Source organism: Pseudopodoces humilis, chromosome 4, assembly GCF_049639895.1.
Source record: "Pseudopodoces humilis isolate 2021_Gansu_Grassland_sample_001 chromosome 4, ASM4963989v1, whole genome shotgun sequence".
NCBI classification, from domain to species: Eukaryota; Metazoa; Chordata; class Aves; order Passeriformes; family Paridae; genus Pseudopodoces; species Pseudopodoces humilis.
The window spans coordinates 21,932,939-21,956,176 of NC_142203.1; the positions used below are offsets into that span (position 1 = coordinate 21,932,939).

At 37.4% G+C, this 23,238-nt stretch overlaps 1 long non-coding RNA gene across 1 annotated transcript; it reads left to right on the forward strand.

The window, feature by feature from the left end:
* The first annotated feature begins 291 nt into the window (after positions 1–291).
* On the forward strand, positions 292–21,569 carry LOC148184462 (uncharacterized). Its single transcript, XR_015772417.1, has 4 exons — positions 292–381; positions 4,332–4,415; positions 18,097–18,203; positions 20,644–21,569. It is a non-coding gene; the product is annotated as an uncharacterized LOC148184462 (long non-coding RNA).
* The last annotated feature ends 1,669 nt before the right edge of the window (positions 21,570–23,238 follow it).

Consider the following 23,238-nt stretch of genomic DNA (forward strand, 5'->3'; position numbering starts at 1 on the left):
GCAGAGAGAGCAGGCCCCAGTCCTTCTTCCCCCTGCCCCAAATGGTGCTGCCGACCTGGAGCCCCAGCAGCATGGGCAGGGGCGCGAGGCAGCGCTGGGCCCTCAGGGAGATAAGGGCTGATGGATGGCGTGGAAGGCCTGGCGACTGAGATAACGCTGGGACCTGCCCAGAAAGTATGCAGTGGGAGGAGATGTTCCCTGCCGCTGCCACAGCTCTATCTCCCGCTGCTCTTTGGAAAGAGGTGAGGGCCTAACCCCCTGGGTTTTTTTGTTTTTTGCAAGAACGTTTCCACCCCCTTGAAGCGAAAATCTTACCTGTGAAAAAGCTGGAAAGTAAGTCCATGCCTTCAAAGACCTTCCTGGCCTTCCTGACCCACACAGGTACACCTTTGCCGCACTCCTCTTATTCCTTGTCTTCCTGCTTGCTCAAGCATAAGGTCCCCAATGACCATAAGTGTTTGGTAGATCATTTCCCTGCTTCAGTGCCACTTCACACACATCCAATTTCACCCTTACTTAGTAATACGAAATTCTTCCACCTGTGGATTTGTGTTCTGACATCTTCAAGAGAAGATGTAGGCTCTCCTTGTCTTGTAGTCATTGCCACAAATGTAAAATTCAGTATAACCCAACAGAAAAAAAGATGCTCTGCACTTTTTTGAAAAGACAGTGCAAAATGGGATTTTCAAAGCTGTATTTTCACCCTTTCTCCTCACACAATCCTGTTATATTAAAAAAAACCAAAACCAAACTGGTGAGTAATCCTTTGGATCTTACTAGTCTAACATTGATAACACTGCTGTCACAAAGATATCTGCAAAAATGAGTGTATTAGGGGTTTTTTTACATGAAGTCAAAAATGGAAGCATTTATTTTAATTATGAGGGCATGGAATGTGGGTAATAAGAGCAGACCAAATTTGTTGTTCTTTGAAGAAATTTTTAGCATTATCAGCTAGAGCCTGTTGGTGAGGTCTTTTCGGGAGTGAAGTCTCTTCAGCAAATGAGTGTTTAATAATCCTCATGCTCTCATTTTTGTAATAATTTTAGTCTGATATTAAATATGACTTGTTCAGATGTTTCTCTGATACAAGGTATGTGTGTCAGTGTTTGGACAGAGAAAAATTGGATTCATATCTCTGTTATGCTTTCAAATTGCTAGGTCAGATTTGGGTCTCTGGCTGTAAATTCTTCAATTCTATTCTAAGTCAAAGGAATGTGACAGATTTAATACCCAGAATAAGTTATTAACTGCAATGATGCATAAACCAGTGGCACTTTCCAAAAAAGTAGTCTATACTGCTTCTGTTTTCTAAAGAAAAATTAAAATATAATCCTGTTTCCTTGTTATTTACAGTTCTTGCAAAAAATTTCTTGATTAATCCATCAAGAACTTGAAACTGATGTGCCCATAGATACAATTTTCTGAGTTTTTTTTATTGCAGTAATATTTCTGTTGGGATTAGTTACCCTTTCAAAATTTAAAAAGAGGAATTCATACATGCACAAAGCATTGAAGAATCACTAGCTATAAACAGAAAGTGCCTGTATCTACCACGACCTGTTTATAGAAGACTAATATAGAATTACGGGCTGTGTGGAAAGAAATCAAGAGATTGGGAGAGTAGGGAACGTTGTCAGCCTGTGCAGTGCTCAGCTGAAAAATAGATGGAGTGACCTGTTGACTTTGTAAGACTGAAAACACTTGGATTTGCTTCTCCTGCAGGCTAGTAAGTTATGGGGGTACCTTCCACATCAGGTTTACCCCCGCTGTTGTGGGGACCCTCGTACAGATCGTCAAGGTGGAAGCTGCAGGTCCTACACACCTTGTGCTTGAGGGATATATATTTCAAATTTTTCTGGCTAACTGGCACTGTTCATGAGGAGAGGCTGTTACATTTCCCTCTTTGAGGAACTGATGATACAATTCTTTGATGATTCTTTAGGGAAAATGATGATTTTCAGTGATTACCAAGGGCTTGGATAAGGCAGCCTACTATGCTTGTCAATAAATAAGTTTAGTTTTTAAGGTATTAGAGAATTTGTCCCTAAGCAGCAGTCTAAAGGATCACTGGACTGCTGTGAACATCTGCACCTGGAGAAAGGTGTGTGGGAAAAACAGAGTAATTTTTATTACAAAAGCTGAAACAATAAGAAAGAAAAAAAACCAACAAAACTCCAGCACACAAACCATATTTGGGAATTTTGGTATGTGAAATGGAGCCATATCTCTCCATAGCTGGTATTTGCTTAATGTAAGCTGAAAAAAACAATGGCCATACCTCACATTTCATATCTTGGTATCCTCAATAATTGGCTAGAGCATTGTGAATATTATTATTGCTTAGTAACTTATTCTCTTTGCAGCTATTTGCATGAATAACAAGAAATGAGAATGTTTTTAATTTTTAAATTAATAATATATTTTTTCAACCATTACATTACCTTCCTTTGCTGTAAAAAGCTAAGCTCCTAAACTACTAGAAGAGAAATAATGTAGAGTGTGGACTTGAACTGAGGACTTCTATGTCCCAGACAAGAAGCATAATTTCAGAATTTTATCTCTCATTTTAACTGCAAGATTTTTCCTAAATCTGAAAAAGAAGTCATGATTTGTAAAAAGGCTGCATCTCAGTATTTGCTTTCAGAAAAAAAACTTAAACTGAAAAGTTGTCATTTAGCCTTAAGCAGATAGACATTGTGGTATATAGCATTGAGGAATTCTACAAGAAATTAACTGTAATGTGTGTTATATCCTTCCTACTACAACTGTGGTGTTTTGGGAAAAGTACCCACTAGGCTAGAGCCAAGAGAATTTAAAAAGCTGTCATGAAACCCTATGAGAATGAGCCTGGCTTACCTGCAAAGGGCAATTTTGCTTTTTAAGCAGAAGAATAATCACAGAACAGGGTTATAATGTATTATTCTCCTAGGAGTGCTTTCATGATAGTCTTCACTGTGCCCATTCAGAATCCATATTTAGTAAGCATTAAATATTTTCCCTGAGGTAGTACTGTAAGATCTAACAGGTCTTAGCTGCTACCCCACCAAGCACTAATGATGAAGGCAAATGATTGAAAGATACTACTTTATATTCTGATGATCATCTTAATATGTTTCTGATATACTAAACTTGCTTTTTGAGTTTTTCAATACTATGCAAAGTAATTTCTATATACATATATATATACATACACACACATATATACATATACATATATATATATACACACACAAATATATATATACATATATGACTTCATCATGTCGAGTGCTTGGGCCAAAGCAATAAATTATAGGAAATCCTCAAGCTGAGACTTCTGTGCTACTTTTATTTCACCATGTTGTGTCTGGTTGAAGCTGGGATCCCGAATCAGCGGGGAACATTCTATACCTATAAATCACTAGTGGCTGTGTCCACACTTACGTCCTCACTCTTGTTTTGTTATGAGAATCATTTTCTGTTGTCTTAGGTACCCTTGGCATTTCTGATGATTTATGAATAGTTACTCTTATACCGAATTTTATGTTGTGCTGTGACAGAATGATCAGGCACATTTTGTCTTTCACACATTATGCCAGGTCATTGCACGAGGCACCATTTATAGCTGGTGCCAACAGCACCCTACCTCTAGCAGCCAGCATGAAGGTAGGAAAAACATGGGATCATGGAAACAATTGCAAAGGTGTTTATTAGAACTGCTTTAATCGTTTGCATAAGCAGAAATCGTAGCTGCTGTAGGGAGGCAATAGGTGGACTGGAGTCTGTAAGGTGTGATACAGATCTATTAAGGATTTGACATAAAAGTCCACAAAATCCAAGAATAAGGATCACCACCCTGCTCATGGCACCAGGGTTGGAGCTAGATGATCTTCCATGTGCCTTTGAGCTCAGGGCATTCTGTGATTATATGACATAAAAGAGAGTGCACAGTTCAGAAAATTGCTGCTCAGATCCTTCAACTGACACTTCACACTGTGTACAAAGCTGCTGTGATAAACTGGATCATTTGAAAGTTGTGGTTAGTTTTTAAAGAGTACGGGAAAATCCAATTATTTGGGAAGTAGGACCAACTGAATTGAAATTAATTCTGTAAGCACTGAGGTTCCAAATTCTGCTTTTTAGAGAAAATGTAACATAACACAAGTCATATATTTGAAAAAATGTTAAAATGGGCTTTAATTTCATACTTTTTTGATGTATTGAAGGTAGTTTTTATGATGTCATCCATATAGTTTAAATAAACAGTTTGCATATAAGGTTAACAAGCTGCAGTGGTAGCAGGGTCTGTGTGGGATTATATTAGAATTAATTTGATCAATTACTTTTAGTTCCAGAGGTCTCCAGAAGAGCCAGAAGCCAGCATATGCAGTTTGGCAGATGAAGAATCAGTGCAGTCAACACATGCCGTGAAGGTAATGAACATTCTTTCAAACTTCATTTTTCATCCTGAGTGGAGAAGACAAGTAAGCCAAGACACTGCTGCTCAGAGCAGCCAAAATGATAACCATAAATAATCATAATAGAAAGCCCATGGCTTAAATGAAATAGGGAAGGATAAAATAAGTATTTTGCCATTAAAATGATGTTTCTAAACCTCAAATTTTCATTATGATTTGCCCTGGAGTACATGAAGTTTCCTCAACCTTGAGATGCAGCTTTTGAATTAAAAGATTGCTGAACATTTTCTTTTGATAAACTGCTCACAAGAAAAGGCTGGTATAAACAACATTTAGTCAAATCAGGGGAAATCTTTGTAATAATGTATTTCATTTCCACTGCTGAACTGAAAACCAATCCTATTGGCCAGCTTTCATGGAAGAGAGTGGGAGGCATATCAGTGAAAGGATGCCATGGGCTCAGTGCTGCCTGGAGCTCATACTCCCATACAAACAAAACTTCTGATGACTTATTAGACACTTTTAACCAGGCTAGAGCCATAAAATAGGATCACAGATTTGAAACACTCAACAAGAGCAAGCTGCCTGCAGTCCATGTCCCTAATCTGTTTCTTGCTGCAGAGAGAAATTTGTTATTGGCTTGAAATTTGTTAGTATCCAAGCATAATTAAAATGACACCTTAGTGGAAATTGAAAAATGTGACAACAAGAGCAAAAAAAGTAATCTGTCATGCATTGCATTCTATAAGTACGCTCTTCTTCCTATCAGCTGTATTTTGTTTCTTTTCCTATCTCTCACTAATAGCTTATGTGTATGAGAAGCTTGATGCACTTAAATTATCCATAGGCCGATGGATACCAAACATTTTTATTTTTTATTAACAAATATAATAATGTTGCTCTTCTAAAAGAAGACTTTTATATCTTAATGCCTAAGTGTGGATTTAGAATGTTATGTTTAATTAATATGGTAACCTGCTATAAATTTTCATTTAACTGTAGGTGCACAGTTTCATATTAAGTTAAAATTGTCAGGTTGTTTGTACATGTTAAAAACATAAATGTTAGGATTTGTGTTTCATATTATGCAAGATTAAGACAAAAGCTAATACAGTTCAAAAAATCTCTCCTGATCTGATTCATCTTTTGGAAAGAAGAATTTAGTTTGACTATTTCCATGCAACTTTTTAAAATTACAACCTTTAAAAGTAAAATGAAGCCCAAATGAAGCAAATTAGCTCTACTAAAAATATTCTAATCAGAATTGCTTATACTTTCAACTTCTTCTTTCAAAAAAATCTGTGATAGCAGTGTTTTCAACTCAGTATTTTTTTAACAGTATTTTGATAACTTTTCCTCTTATTGAAATAGCAAACATAGTCAAATTCACTGCAAGCCATCCAGTTTTAATTTTTAAATTTTAAGATTGACAGTGTTACCGTATTTTCAATTTGCAAGTGTAAAAGCAAATTTCAATCAACCGAGCCCTGATGGCTAGACATCTGGTTTCTCTCACTTCTTAGAGCAGTCTGTTATCCATATGCAGCTACTGCCAAGTGATTTGCTTCATGTTTGTGCCTTGGCATTTCTCAGTCGTTCAGCCATTGCATTTTGTTACCTCTGAACAGAAATTCTAGGCAGAAATCCTGTTGTTCACTTGGCACGTGCATTGTTGTCATGTAAGTTTTAATCTGCACTGTTAGAGTAAAGATGGGACTTATTAGAGACTGTATTGCCCCTGTCTTCTTCCTTCACATCTCCCACTGCTTTTTCAGTAGCCCAAATAAATGCTCTCTCAGACTTTTCCCTTTGCAGTTCCTGAAAGGAGCAAGCTGTACACAGTGCAGACACAGCTGGCAGCGGGTGGCCATCAGGTCTGCAGCAAACCAGGTCATTAAGACCCGCAGTTTGCAGGGAAAGAAGGAAATTTGGCATGTGCTATCAACACCCACAGTTCATTAAATGCTTCTCAGTTGTCATAGGTGATGTTGCCTGACAAGGGGGAACAACCCACTGCAGTCAATTTTGATAACATTATTTCCGTGTCAAAAATTTGGCTATCACAGCTATAATGAAATGTTGACAGTAGGTGATTCTAAGTGTTTTTAGCGTTCAGGTGCTGGATCATACCACTCACAAGACACAGTTGCTTTCACCATAGTTTTTACTAGATAGGAAACGCTACCTTCACCTTGTGTCTGCAGCATTATTGGCTGTCAGGAAATGTTCCTTTAGGCTGTCTTGCTTGCTCTGTTCTCTCTGGATACATAACAATGCACATCTGAAGAGATGTTTATTGACTTCAGTGAGATTTAGAGTTTATATGTCTGGGAACACTCAAGAAAACTAATACAAATTAACTAAAGGTGTGAATTTAAAGTTGTGATTACTTTAACTGCATTATGTACACATTCTCATTCAAAATTGAAGTGGCCCTAATTCAATCTAACTGCATTTACTTCCAAAGTAAATTAATACATTCTAAATGAGAGTTGGTTACACAGAAACTTAAAGTGGTTTAGCCAATCTATTTTAAAAGTTAATTCAGATTGATTTTTCTGCATGTTCTAGACAAAAAAACAGGTCTTAAATGGAATGTGAAATCCTATTTCATTTAAGAGTGTAATGCAAAATGTTATTTGCTAGTTCCTCTAAGAATTATTCTGCATGTCTGCAGCCTATGTCTGATACCTAGAGATATTTTTTAAGTATCAAAATACTGCTTTTGTCATTATTTTCTACTTTACTATTCCTTTGCAACAGAGAATTCCTACAGATATGTCGCTCAACCTCTCTGGACCTTAGATCAGCAGTATCTGAGTGTTTTTAAGATAAATGATTTTATGTCACACTTTGAAAGCTGTTTCAAGTCTTCAGAAGGAAAAGAAATTAACATACTAATATTATATCTTGAACCAGCACAAAACAGAACTCAGGGCCATAAAGAATACATAAGTAAAAGGAGGCATGTTGGGCTGGTTTAGAGAAGTTATTGTGAAATTAATACAGTAGACATGCATGCATATAGATCCAAGCTCCGCTTAGATTAAAAAATAATGGCTATGAACTGTAATGTGTAACAGCAGAGATCCACACTAACTGCTGGACTGCTGTTAATGCCACACACACACTTATGTACTGGCTCTTATAGCAGCAGAATAAAATGCAGCAAGAAAGATGATTGCAGATAATTCTTGTTAACAACCACCTCTATCAATAGAGAAGTAGTTAATGGTATTTTCTTAGAGCATGGTATAATGTAGTATGTTTTACCTACTTATCAAATTCAGAGCAGGAGAAGAACAATTATTTTTACAAAGCTAAAGCATGCTGTAGTCTTCCAGAGAGAACCATTAGTATATCATTAGTTCACCATTAGCTCAAACAACCTCATTTGCTGATTGATTGATAGATGGACAGAAGAACAATATTTATGGTATGTATAACCAGTGAAGATAAGTTAGAGGAAGACTTATGAAGTGCCTCAATGAGTTAGTATAACAAATTTTACTGGTGGTCAATAAAGATTTGTGCTCCTAACCCTCTTGGTGGTTTTGATGAGAAGGGAAAGATATGACTGCCTATTAAAGTGCAGCTGTACCATATCCTAGCATACTGCTTTTAATTTAACTAAGGGTCCCTGGAGAGCTTCTTTTCTGATAGCACATACTAAGACTGCCCTGATGCCATGACTGTTATTGTTATCAGTGCTTGTTCTATGAGGCTGGTGTGGAAAAACTACCACATATTACAGCCATACCTTCATTTGATTGTGTAGCTGTACCTGAACAGAACAGGGTCTTTGAGAAATAGATTACTATTTAAATTAGGTTAAAAAAAACATTTTGGGCTGTGACAGTCAGGAGTAGGAAGAATATTAGGACTTTTAAAATTTGAGTTATGAAAGGCAGAAAAAGAATTCTTGAATTAACTTGCAATTGAAATAATTTAAATGCCTAAATTCAGTGCACAGGTATGAATTTATTCATGCTTAACATGTCAAAATTTTAACATCTGGCTGTAAAATCTTATCATTTTCTTTTGGATCAGTTGGTATTTCAAATAACTGAAAGTACTAAATCTTCCAAAAATCAAATATAGGATGCCCAAAAAAGTGTCAAATGTTTAGATGTAAAGCAAGCTAAATCTTATCTTTCAGCACAAGCCTGTCCTAGAAGCCACACAAAAATTTAAACCCTCTGTGTGTTCAAGCTGCATTTTGAAACCCCAGCCAGTTCTTGTGGTTCAGAACTGCTTTTTCATGCTTATTTGTGGCTATTTATGGAAATGATATTCAATATCTTAGGAACTTCCTACAATCCTTTTCAAATTCTCATGAGATGAAGAAAAATGAAATAATTTTTGGAAAAATATACAGATAACAAACCTGTTATTCACATTCGTGTCATATTTTGTGTGCTACCCCAAAGCACCTCATGTTATATGTGCCTTCTCTGGAATTTTTCCCTATGTTTATAAGACAAGGATAATTTGATATACAGTAAAACACACTGAAAAAATTAAAAATATTTAATCAACTATGAAGTGAGTTGATTATATTTTCTGTTTGATAAAGTCTATATAATATTTCTCCCTGAATATACAAAGACTTCTCTGGTACTGCTGAATTGAAATAGTAATAAGAAGGTCATATTCACTGAAAAATTTAAATGACAGTACCAACTCCATGACATAGGAAGTTTATTTAAAGTAATGTTGGTTACTTGATCTGCTAAGGCTGCAGCTGATCAGTCAGAGTGGTCTGGTATTTAACATATACTGCACGTGTGCAAGCTATAATTAAGATATAATAAAACTGTCCAAAAAGAGGCTAAAATTAGAGCTCTTTGTGAAACTGAGCCTACAGGTCTGACTATGAGAGTGCAAACAGGTTGGGACTGCAACTGCAGCAGGTTGCAATCCTTTGCACAGGCACCTGGCAGTTCAGCAGTGGGAAAAAGGGCTTCCTGAGCTCTCCCTGAACAGTGACTTACTTAGTGTTAGCACCCTGCTTCAGTGCAAGGGTATTAGTTTAAATCACTGCCAAATATAGTGATTTATCAGCTAAGCATATCTCCTGGGACTGTGCTTGAGCCTGTGTTGCAGCTGCACAGCTGGTGGTGTCCTTGAGGGACAGGAATGAATGCTACATCTACTGCAGTGTCGGCACAAAGTAGCATTATGAAGTCCAACTACAGAGCAAGTCACTAAAACCACCAAAATTAAGAATGAGGAACTCATGCTGATTAGGCTCAGTGGAAAATCGGTAAAGCTACTGAACTTTGAACTTCTAGATTTTGCTGGTTTTCCTACTTACAAAAAGGAAATAAAGATGTTTTAATGCCTCCTACCTCTATCATCTGTGAATAAAATTTAGGCCTAATTGCTATTCTTATATGATGAGAATTAGTCAGTGACATAGAGATTCCTTTACATCAGCAGTACTCAAGGAATTGCTCCATTTGTGGCATCTTTAACACTGAATTTCCTACTTGAGTGAGTTTTGTAATTTTTAAGTGTAAACAGATTTGGTGAGAACTCCTAGGAACAAGCAATTATTTTAAGGTCATTCAGTCATCTGGGAGGCATGCATGTGCACTGCATTACAAAGGAGTGTGCCGTTATTTTGGCTGGGATTGAGCTAATTTTCTTCCTAGTAGCTGATGCAGTGCTGTGCTTAGGATTTAGTATGACAATAGTGTCAATAATATTTTAGTCATTGGTAAGTAGTGCTTACTCTAAATTAAGGACATTTTAGTGTCCTCTGCTTTGGCATAGAGGGGCAAAAGCTGTCACTGGCAGAAGCTGGGAGGAAGCAAAACCAGGACACCTGATCTGAGCTGGCCAGAAGGGTATTCCATACCATAGAATGTTTAGTCCAGTATTTAAACTGAGGGGAGCTGCCAGGAGCTGCTGATCTTAAGATCAGCAGTCTTAAGCTGTGCCAGGAGAAATTTAGGCTAGACATTCGAAAATAATTCTCTACAGAAAGCATGGTTAAGCACTCAAATGGGCTTCCCAGGGAGGTGGTAGAGTCACTGTCCCTGGAGGTGTTTAAAAAAAGAATGGATGTGGCACTCAGTGCCATGATTTAGTTGATAAGGGGGTTTTAGGTCATAGGTTGGACTTGATGGTCTCAAAGGTCTATTCTAATCTAGTTGATTCTGTGATGCTATGGCTTGGGGAACAGTCTGGGCATTGGTCAGCAAGTGGTGAGCATTGTATCATGCATCGCTTTCTCTTGAGTTTTATTTTTCTTTCTCTCTCCTTTGTGTACTAATAATACTGCTACTATCATTAGTTTTATATATTGTATTTTATTTCAATGATTAAACTCAATGAAATGCAAATATAGCATGGTAAGTTCTTCTCCTCCAGTAGAAATCACAGCATCTGTGTGAGTTTTCTTGTAGTGTTTCAAGCTCCTTTTTTTCAAGTTTAAAGTTGGTGGCATATTGGTTTTGATTATTCTTTTAAGATTTTTCAGGATGGAATGAGTCATTCCCACAATGTAGTACAGCAGTCCTTCTGACAGCACCTTATTCTAACAGCCAGGTATCTTCCACATGGGTCACAGAAAATCTTTCATATATATATCTTTTAGTACTTTGGGTGTCCAGTCACAGGGAGCAACTCACAGCTCTTTTGGCCCTTGATGACAGCACAGAAGGACATCCACTGCCTTTAGACATTGACAGTTCAGGAAAAGAAAAAATAGGCAAGATAAACAAATGGAAGAGGCTAACAAATGGTACAGTAGGCCTGGTATACATGAAACACTAAAACAATAATGGAAACATTGAAAATCTGTTTTTCTAAAGGACTTTGTGACATCAAAGAACCTCTGGATGGTGTCAAGGGGGCAGTGCTACAGTATACAGAATTCCTGGCCAAAAAAGGGTAAATGGAGAAAAGTAAAGCGAGAAAAGTAAAGGGAAAAAGACCAGACTTTATTAAAACTGCATCTTTGCTAAAGGTATTGTAGCACCACTTTCCATCTTCCATTCTGCTAAATATCCTGATTTATACCTTACATCCCTTCAGTCATTCACACACAGACACAATTCTTACACACAGAGAACCAAAACTTCCCAAACTTCCCTGTACTGATATTAGTATTTCATTCAATGTGTCTATACAAACAAGCAGCACTAGGAAAACAGAATTAAATAATTGTCTCTAGCAACTGTGTTTCACGTGTACACAGAGTTGTTTAACATAATAACCCTATTGATCAAAACAGAACCTTATCTGAGCATTAAAAGTTATTACTGGAATTTTCAAAGACATTCCTAATCCAGATGTACATTTTCTACATTTTTAGGCTTCAGTATTAGAGATGGTAAGAAAGAACACTTCAGTGTTTCTCTTTTTTCTTTAGCTGCAGACATGTAATTTTATTTTAGTCTCCTTTAACAGCAGACCTTGATTTTGTTCAAATAATAAGAAAAACTGACTAGTCCTAAAAGAACAGCATATTCCAGACTAAAAGGTAAGAATTTGATATTGTTACAGGGAAAAATGCACCTCAAATTAAAGGCTGCTAAGGAATCTGTTTGACCTAGAATTCCTGCTTCAAGATGTTCACAGGCAAGGGAATAGAAATTTGCATCTGCTATATACAGAACAGGTTTTGAAGGTTACACATATAATTTCAAGGACTAGACCCATATTATTTCAAGGACTATATAGTCAGTTCTAAACCCTTGTCTGTGTCTGAAGAACAATTTTGTGTTTCAAAGAAACTGGTAGTCTCATTAAAGTCACCCCTACAGTTTGGCATTTTGGATCAGGCACTTAACTATCCTCTCTTCTGATATCTTTTGAGGCTGACTCAGCTTTTAGCTTATCTAAGAGTGGAGATGATAGCCAAAGATTGTGGGCACAAACAGGGGCCATCATTGTGTGCCATCAACCAAAGAGAGGCCATCAACAGGGTAACTCCACTAGCTCTGTGCTGCCAGATGCTGCTTACACTGGGGCACTCCTCTTGTGCCTTTAGGAAGCCATCTGCATTGGGGTGAAGCAATAAAGACTGTATAGGACATATGTTCTCTCAGGCTTAGTCTAGCTCACTTGATCGTAAGATCTTTTAGATGGAGCCAAAACAAATGATGTTTATGCATGACTTAACCCAGTGGGCTCCCAGTGGATGGCATGGGCTCATATTTGCTATTGCGTTGCAAAATATTAAGAAGCTATTGCACTATGTCATTATTATTCAGTGCATGCCAGAAAGTGCAAATGGTGTTTTTGAAAAGCCTCCAGAAAAAAGTTAATCTAGCTCTGTAGTTTTGCAGTGTAATAAATAGTCACTTTCCAGACAGTCAGAATTCTAATTACAGCTCACTGCAAAGAGACAAATGAATTTATCTGCAGTCTCTGTTTGCAGTGCAGGCACACACATGCACAATGAAGTGCATGATGAATGATGATAAATCCATAATCCCTTCTATATTCCTGTCTCAAAACATGGGATTTGATACCTGTTCAAAGCACAAAAGAAAGGATAAACAATCATCAGTCATTTTTAACAAGAGAAGTTTAGTAAAGAGAAGCAAACAAAATCTGTCTTCAGTTTATATTACCCATAAAAAAAACAAATTCAAGTGTTGAGCTTTTGAGAGAAAGCAATGAGAAAACTCAATCCTTAGGTACAAAAAACCTAAACTAAAACATAACAAAAAATCATCCCCCTATGAAAAAAAGCAAACCCAAAGCCAAAAAAAAAGAGAAACAAAACAAATGGACAAAAACCCTCTATACCCTGCCTGAGTCATTCTGGACTGGGAAAATTGGAAAAATAAAGGAGACAATAACTTTGCTGTATTCTCCATGAACCAGAGACCTAGACAAAATGACCTGTTAGCTCCTAAACCACCACTCCCCGTATTTGAGAAGGATGTCCTAAAGATATCAGAATGACCCCTGTGAGGATGGGTGGAGCGACCTCTCTGCCCAGCAACATCACCACTGTGAGCATTCTAGCAGTGACTGCCTTACACCAGGTTTACTCCTCACTTGGTAGCAGTCAGTGAATTCAGACTGAAGTATTTTGACAGGTAGGAGGATACCATGGCACAAAGCCATAGTACCAGTGCTGAAGAGAGAGGGGAGAGGCTTTGCCAAAATATACTCCCTCAAAGGTAGCTGCTTACTGTAATCACACATCATTTATTGAGTATGAAAGACAGTCTGATACAGGGAGGGTGCAATGACCTTGCAATTCATTTCACTTTTCTTTGTCACAGACAAGACACAGCTGGGTCAGACTGAGGTTCTTACCCACTATCTGACCAATATGTGTTTTTTCCCCCCCCCCTAGCATTAGTTTTCTTTATAGACACCAATTAGGAGAAATTCCTCTTCAGAAGTTAGCAGGTCAGATAGAGTGCAGGTGTTTACACTGACCCAACTCAACTGCGTCCTGCTGAATCTGTCCAGAGCACTATGCAGCATATCAGTGGTCTCCAGACACCATAGGGACCTTGCTGACCTTGCCTGTGCTTGCCCGGAGTAGAAGGGGAGACCACCAGGATGTCTGTCAGAGCTCCTCCAAATGCTGCTTGCCCTAGCATGATGCATCATGGAATTTATCAGCCTGATCTGGCAGAAAAATAGTGTTGAGGATTTTTTCAGATAGCATTTTGGGAACATCGTAGTGCATCAGCCTGAGTTTCTCATTATTGGAATCTACAGGCTTTATTAAATATGTCTGTGCAGTTCCATGTATCACATGGTTTTCCTGAGTTTTAACAGGTTCATTAGTTTTGTGACAAACAACACTACTACAGATAAGATATTTATACAGAGTAAGACAGAGCACATGTAAAAAAATATTAACCTTGTTAGGCAGCCCCATGTTTTAGATGCTACCCAATGTCTGAGCTCTTCTCTTATCAGCAGGTCCTTTTGTTTAAGTAATTAGTGTACTTTCTTGACATTAAAAGGCTCAAAGGCTTGAATGTCTTAGGAAGTTTAAAAGTATACATTCACCTCCTTTCACTGCACACAAGTTCCCTTTGAGTCTTCTCATGGCATACAAACTGTGCCATACTCCCTGGAAACTTGACTGATTTTGTTGAACCCTAGACAACCAGGATAAGTATATTGTTGACACGTACGCAGATAAGAGGATATGGGCAAATTTTGGCTGGTGACTATCTATTGACATGACAAATGTGCTGCTTTCAAGCCTTGTGGCATTAACCAGCATGTATGCACTGCTTTTTTTTAATCCATAGCACACATTGCATACATGAGACAGTTAAGAGATCTGTTCTTATAAAATATATATGCTGTAGGTAGTAAACATGGATTCATTTTTTAATGGGTTTACTTGCAGGAAGTCACTAACTCTTAATGCACATAGTTGCTGATGATCAGATTGTGTATTCATTCAGTAAGCTATAAGTACTCCAGTGGCAAATATCCCTTAGTTTCAGCTATATTGTAATTTTTTTTTTTTTTTTTTGCTTTATTTCTCCTGATTACTGTACATATATAGTATTTAGTATACTGAATACTATACTATTTACAGACAGTGCTCACTATTATTTTCCCTGGAAAACCATGCATTATTTCATTTTGGCTAATCAGATCTTCTCCATTTGTTACTCTTTTCTCTTTGTGTTTTATAGATCATCAATGTATTTTACATGTGCTTGCTTGATCTCTTGCTTGGAGAGAGGCCTTTAAAAAAAATACATGGTGCAAAATGCAGGTGAATTTTTTGTCATAAATGAAATGAAAGCAAAAGATTCACCTCTGTTATACTTTTATAAATCAAAGGGTAGGAGAAGGATTTAGGATATTCCCTGATGAAAAAAGAAAAAAGACTATAGAAAGTACTAAAAGTCTTGGATACTGCCACAGAAGGCAAAGGCATACAAGGTAAGAAAAATGTTGTGTATGGCCCAAATCTTCGCAACACTTATTCCCAGGCACTTGGGATGCTGATAAACAATAACACCTTATGATGGTTTTACAAAAGCAAAAGGAAACAGTCTTCAGTGCTAGTAGAGCCACCCAAGCCCTTCTGAATATTCCACTGAGCTGGAATCCAGCCTCTCAGGTGCCTCTCGGTCAACACATGGTGGATACGGCAGAACTCAGCCTATAGGTTTCTCCTGAATTCCCTCTGTATTTCATGACACTTAGTCATGCAAAGAGACATCATGCTCAAGGAGCTGGAAAAACAAATTTATATTGATGTAGTATGGCTGGGGAAAATCAGCCCATGAAACCCAAATCTGTCATTAGTTTTTGGACTTCCCTTTATTCTGGGAATTATCATGTAAGAGTTTTCTTCATAGCTTTTAGGCCATCAATTAAGGAAGTCTTTGAGATTTTTACTATTTGCACAGCATAAAATGTATCAAATTTATCTACTTTCCTATGGTGGTAAATGAGAAAATGATGGAGCTGATCTCCAAACTGAACTTTATTATCAACAAACTAAATTCACAGGTACTGCTGGTCTAAATGTTCTGCAGTCCATGTCAACTCCTAGAGTGCTTCTTAGAGAAAAACTTAATAAAAATTCTATTTCTAGCTGCTTTCTGGTGAACCAGCTTATCATTTTCATCAGTGAAGCCTTAGACTTCTCTTCATCTCTGTTTCAGCTCATACATAGTAGACCTTCTGGAATGTATGCTGTGAAGACAGAGAAAGCTGGTAAGAATCCTTTTCCAGCATCAAAGCTGGCTAATAGTTCCAAAACAAACAGAAGCTCTGCATATAAACTGACTTTCTGTGAATTTTTTAATCATGGAAATACAATTTTTTTTTTTAAAAAAAAGAAACCTTCAGGGATCTATGTGATTTTTTGCTAATACTATTAGAGTATTCTGTTGCTGCAGCTCATTTATCTTTCCACAGAAAAGAAATGTACCTGACATAACTTTCAATATTTTGAAGGTGTTTCCCAGACTCCACACTGAAATGGACAGTCCCCACCCAAAAAAATGCTCAGTCAACAGCAGCAACTGTGAATCAATATACTGCTACAATTTATACAAGAAAATGTCATATTACAACACACTGCACATGCATTAAGATCTCTTTTCTTCTGTATTTTCAGGGCAAAGAGGTCTTCGCTATCTGGCATTCAGAAATTCAACAGACCTTTCAATTTTTTAATTCTTTTTCTTGCAAATAGAGTATAAGGTTAAACAAAAAGGTCCAAGCCTATTAAGTTATACTATAAAAACCCAGTGCTTAGCATTCCCTCTTTGTACACAATTTTTTTTTGTTCTTTTTCTTTTTAATCATAATTTATAAACTAGAGTTTCACAATTCAGCTGCTAGCATTGAGTATCCATTCCAGAGCAGCACTTGAATGGACATCAGTCCAGCTGTAACAGAGGGTGTTACTGGCTTTTCTAGCTCTTCCCAAATTTCACAATGGCACTGGCTGCAGAACGATGCAGATAGAGCAACATTTACTGAAAGAAAGAAAGGAGGGAAGAAGAATCACAAAGGAGGTTGAAAGTTGATTGCAAAAAACTCTGCAAAAATTTATGTTATTGAAATCCAAATTCAGCATAACTAAACAGTTCTGATAAATCATGAGTGGCCCACACTGCATCATCATGGAGTGTAGAATGGTATGATTAGTATAAGAACCTTCAAAGAAACAGGCTGGATTTTTCCCTAAATTTTTTTTCCAACACATTACATTCCTATAAGTACATGGGTGGGAGGCCAGCCAACACTTTTAGCCTGGCTTTCAGTCATGCTACTGGCATCAGATTTATCTTGAATGAGTAGAGAAGGGAATCTGATGTCCAGAGGAGACCACAAGCTGTCAAAGAAGTGAGGAAGGGAATGTGCTGCTAGGACACAACACTGGATAATCACCGTGTCCTTGCACAGCATGTCTAGACCACAAGATAAATTCAGAGTAGGGAAAAATGGACTGGGAATGTCTCAAGATGATTATCAACACTTACCAGCATCATTTCTGTGATTATTGCATTTCCATTTTCTTCGCTGAAAAGATACTGTACTTCTGACAGATCTTCTATAGCAAGTAATTTCACTGAGTTCTCTTTTTACCATCTTTTGTGAAAATAACAGAAAATAAGGGTGAAGGAAAGACAGAAGGTAGAAAACAACAATTCTAGGGAAAAAAAAAAAAAAACCCTGTAAAATAGCATAAGGAGCAAAAGGAAAACAAAATATACATTTGACAGAGCAAAATGTTGGAATGCAGGCAGGGAGGATCACCATATTGTCCCAGGTGCTGTTAAGGACTTTTCTCTCTACTTTACATTTTCATATCAGTCTTCTTCAGTAATCAGAATTAAAAACAAAAAATTGTAAGTTTTAAAAATTGATCTGTACATATGGTCAGATAGGAGATAGATAGGTGAACATAAGGCAGTGTGATGAACCAGAAGCTTCTTGTGGTCCTTTCCAGCCCCATCTCCTACAATCCCATGATAAGGGAGAATGTTATTAGAGACAGATACCTAACTGACAAAAGTAACTGATCATGTTGAACAAATGTGAGAGACAAGATCATTCTTTAAAGAATTCTTAAGAAAATACTGTACAGGATTTATATTGTGACAGAATGATCTAAGTGATTTTGGTTTATGTTTCAGGATTACTATTTGCTTCACGTGAACTGGAACACTTGTTTCATCTGGATGCTTCTCTTTTAAAAAAATCCCCTGTGGCTTCTTTTCAGATATAAATAAAACTGAGAAAAATATGTGGAGTGTGGATGAAGGAAGAAAAACAACAGATCCAGACTTCCTGGTACCATTCAGTGGCAGCAGATGCCAAACATAACAAGTAAGTTTTACAACAAGCATTACCGATTAGTCACCTTTCTCATGGAAACTCTGGGACAAGAAAAAAAAATCACAGTTTAACTCTGTGTCTTTTGATAAGCACTTTTCAACAATCCATAAAATGTGGGTATCTCCAACATAAAGAGAAATCAGTGCTTGCTCTTGCATTTTGAGCTACAGGCTAAAACTGTGCATACCCTGCAGAAGTTTTATAGGTTTAGCATTAAGACAGAGCACCTTGCACCTAAAATGAAGACCCAGTCTTAAGGCTCCCTATTCTAAGGCCACATATACACATATCATTCATTAAAAACATAGCCAGAGTACTGCACAATGTCTCTTGAAAGATTTGGTTCACATTCCATCAACACTGCACATATTAATTATCTGCCCCAAACTTTCCCAATATACAAGTAAGACTTTACTTCTTGCAACATTGTAAGGGAAATGCAAGATGGTTCACCATCACTTTTCTTTACACCATTCTTTAAAACTTCTCATATATTTGATTAGTATCACATCTTTCACTGCTTCCTCAGTTTTTCCTCAGAGATTATGTAATTTAATTTTTTATCCTTTTGTTGCTGTTCCTTGAAGTACTTTCAGTCAGTGTATATTTTTTACTGTCCTCGACAGACACATAATATTCTTGGCCCAGAGCCTAAACATTATGTAAAAAAATAAAAATCTCTTTCTCATGCCTTATGCAAAATGCTGCTGTTAATAAATCCATAATGAATGTGCAGATGATATTTTGTTGTCTTACGGGTTAGTTCTTGTTTTGCATTTGTGTGTTTCATAGTTTCCTTCTGATACTTTTTTTTCAAATTCTAGCAGACAATTTTCAAGTTCCTTAATTTAAGAATTTAATCCTTTTTCAGTTTTTCACTTATCTATAGAGTAAAGGCAGAATTATTAAGCCTGAATTTTCATCAACTAAATCACTTTTGAAGGACTGGTGGAGACGTGTGTTATCAGCTTTATATCATCTCGGTATTTTGGCTCACCAGTTTTGGATAGCTTTTCTGGGAAGCAGTTGGGTCTTTGAAAATGCATATTATGGTAACTACTCAAAGCTATCAAGGGAAATGTTTTTTTCTAAAGACAAAAACTACTTAGAATTTTAGTTCAGTAACATGCAAAGGCTTTGATTCGGTAGATTTGTGTTTTTCAATATTGCAAGTTACTTTTACTCCTTTTTTCATTCATATGCTCATCTTCTTGGATGGACAATGTGAGAAGTATTTTTTACCTGTCTAGGGGGTGCACAGATTTTAGGTTTTTCTGTAGTACATCTTTGTGAATTTTGTTACCCACTTTGTAAAGAAGGACTCCAGTCATATTACTTTCACAGTAAGTTTTAGTGCACATAGCTCTTGGCCACTGCAGCTACTTGATCAATATAGAGAAATGGTAATCCCTGTTAAATTGAGGTTGGAATTTACCACCAGAGGGAGTCTACCTAGTGTCACATGTAGGACAAAATATGCTCTGATTTCACAATTTCAGACCATAGGTTTTACAAGAAAGTCTAAGAATATAAAATATAATAACATGAGTGACAACCTTGAAGTATGTTCTGAATATAAACTGTGTTACCAAGTGTAGTGTCAACACCTCTGTTAGAAAAGCAAGTTGATGTATCTTAAATTACTGAATTAATGAAGTAACCTGCTGCTTATGTCAGGTTCGACATAAATGTCTGATAAAAATGAAAGCCAACACATTGTTTTTCTTTGACAAAGAATAATATAAAATCCTTTGACTGAAACTGATGAATTTTTTTCAGAAGTAACATTCTCATCTAAAATAATAGGTTCCATGTCAACATACAGACATGGCAAAATAAAATATATTGTGGGCAATAGCTTAGAGCTGTTATAAGAGAACAAAAAGGTCACTAGTGCAAAATAGAATGTTCTTATTTTTTTTTTAATACTCTGGTTAAAACATAGTATGGGAATTTCCTAATGCTGATGGTTTATGTTCAGGATCTCTTAAGAGACACGACTTCGAAACATTTACTCTCAAAACCAGAAAACACATAATGCATTCTCATCATTCTGAAGACATAATTAGAAATCCACTAACATTTTTCTTTTGATTTTATTTGAATATTCTGATACTTGGATCTAATAAGTAGCATGATGAGAGCATTTAAGCATTCTGCCAGAACATCAGAGATTATAATAATTTCCTCTCTTTTAAAAGGCTTAAGAAAAAAGGAATAAAGTTCTAAAAAAAATTGAAGGAATTTATCCAATATAATATCCAAACAGGTTACACTGATAATAATCTTAGCTCAGCATATATAGGTTGTTAAGATCATATATAAATATGTATTATATATTTTTAAATTCTACCATGAATCCCACATTGTATATGCAAAAGCTAAGCAAATAATCATATCTTTATACACCTCCCTATGTTCTCATTGTCAGCTTTCAAGGCACCTCCTGAATGCTCCAGCTGTATCCTCAGTATGCCATAAATACAGGCTCAAAAATTCACAGCACCTCAAGATACACCATTCCTCCTCTATCCCCATCCACTCATCTGTGCCTGGTGAGAGGATGGAAGTGACCCTGCTACAACATTTCCTGGAGCCTGGACAGGAGCAGAGTGCCAAGCAGGGATAGAATCCAGTTCTTTGTGAGATGCTCAGCCTTCCTCATCTTTTCTCCATGAACAGTCAGTGCCTGGACCTGACAACCTGTATCAGGTTGCAGAGCACAGCAAACATCTGCCTTCACAGGTCCTGCTGCCTGAACACCCATGCAAAAGCACTGGTACCATAAGTGCACTTGCATTTCTTCCAGACCCCCCAGTCAACACCATTTCTACAGACAGTGTTGCCTCTGGACAAACCCTGATACAGCAGCAGACTGCTGGAAGAGAAGTGTGTGCCAGCATTGCATTTTCAGCCCTTACTTGGTGAATAGACACATAGAAGTCACCCTGGCACATGGACTGGATGGATGACAGTAAACACTGGGCATGTACTGGTATAACAAAATGAAGAAATTGTACTTACCAAATGTATACCCCTAATGCTAGTGTACTAACTACAAATGTACTAAATGTTAGTGCGCTGTCAGGGACAGCAGTGATGGTGAGGACCACACAGACTGTCCTGAAGTCTCTTCCTGGATGACCAACCATCAGGAGCCTGCACTCTCTCCTAAGGGGGCAGATCATGTCCTGCGGCTGCATGGGCTGTGCTTCATCCTTTTCTGCTTCATGCAACCAGCCCTGTTTTCTGGGCAGGAGATGGGACATCTCTTCTCCAGACAGCACAGAGAAGGCACTGCTTACTCTGATTGTGGCTCCTGCTGCACCGAGATCCCCAAGTGAAACATTGCCTTGATAGAGGTAGGCTCCTTTCCAGCAGGTGCCCGTTGCCAGCATGGCAGTATGCACTTTTATGAAGTCTAACACTCACAGAAGTGTTTAGGTAAAAGTCAAAGAAACTAAAGCTCAATCCACACAGGTATGCACAACCAATCCTCTTGATGTCACCAGAAAACAGGTGCCTGGAGGACCTTAGGTATGTGTAGTAAATTTTTGGATAAAAAAGCATGAAACCTGTGTCACTGCATATCTATGCAAAACAGAGTTGTATACATTACCTTTCTAAATATGCTACTGAAAAAACATAGACAAACATATGATCAGAGCAACAGCCACAACAAACAAAGTTATGGTCTTATCCCAACCCCTGAAATAATTGTTCTCCAAAATGAATATAGGGCAAATCTTCCAAATTTCAACAACCAGATCATTTCTATTTTAAAACTTGAAGACTAACTAACCTTATAAACATTTAAGTTGGTTTTGCAGGAGGTGACACTATACCACATGAATGTCTAAGCCTTTCTGAAAATTTCAACTATGTCTAGATCCAGATTTTAGTACTGATCCCTATTGAATTAATTTTTAAAAATCTAAAGGTACTGCAACTGAAAAATAGTTAAATTGTTAGATACAACAATCATGTCATAATGATTGAACTATTTTACAGTTGCAGTACCTTTAGATCTTTAAAAATTAAATAGATTTAAATAATAAATATTCTCTAAACATGAATCTTGATTCTTAACAATTCTTCCAAAACCACCATGTTCTTCTACTCACATGTACTACTCATTACGTATATGCTATACAAGAACTATATGATACTTTTAGTTCTGTGTCTCTGTCACCAAGTTCAAGTGGGAGCTGTTTTCAGATCACCTGAGACAAAATCAGTCAGGCTTTTTGGAGTGCAAACCTAGCTGGATCCTACTTGGGCTGCCAAAATAATTTCTACCTGTGCCTCTCAGCGGTCTGGTTCAACCAGCAATAACCCCCCGCCCCACATAGGAGAGGACGACAAAAAAAGGAGTACAAGTGCATCCTCTGCTAACACAGAAGAAACTGGGCCAAACTTAAGGTGAGCCAGGTGACATATTTGCCCAGAGCAGGTACTGCTTCCAACCCATGCCTTGAACTGCTCGTTGCCACCAAGTGATTCCCAGCATGTGGATCTTATTTGTTTGATCCTTCATCTGATGGCTTCCAACAGCAATCACTCCCACTTGCACAACAGGCAGATCCACTGAGGGGAACGGCCAGGGGCAGCTCCCAGGTGTGCAGCTGTGGAAACAGCTTTTCGACGCCACAGATCTCAACATCTCTTGGAGAAAAAAAGCTTCAATACAGCACACGCTTTGTAGAAATTCATTTGGTCTGTGGAGATGAAGGTGCATATGCTTTTTGGAAGAAAGTATTCAAAATCTTCAAGGATTTAAAATTTATTGAAATAATTAGTTCAGTGGACTGGTTGTTCTGGAGAAATCAGCATGTCAGCTGTTTCTGACCTACATTCCTAGAATCAGGCAGGAAGTGGGAGGCTGCTCTTCCTTCTTCCATTTTAATCTTAGAACTGAAAAAAAAGGAGGAAATGAGACATCAGTCCACTATCTCCATCTTATCGTGTCAGTACACTAGCAATGACAGGAAGAGAACTTAGTGATCTCCAGGACAAGCTTTTTTTT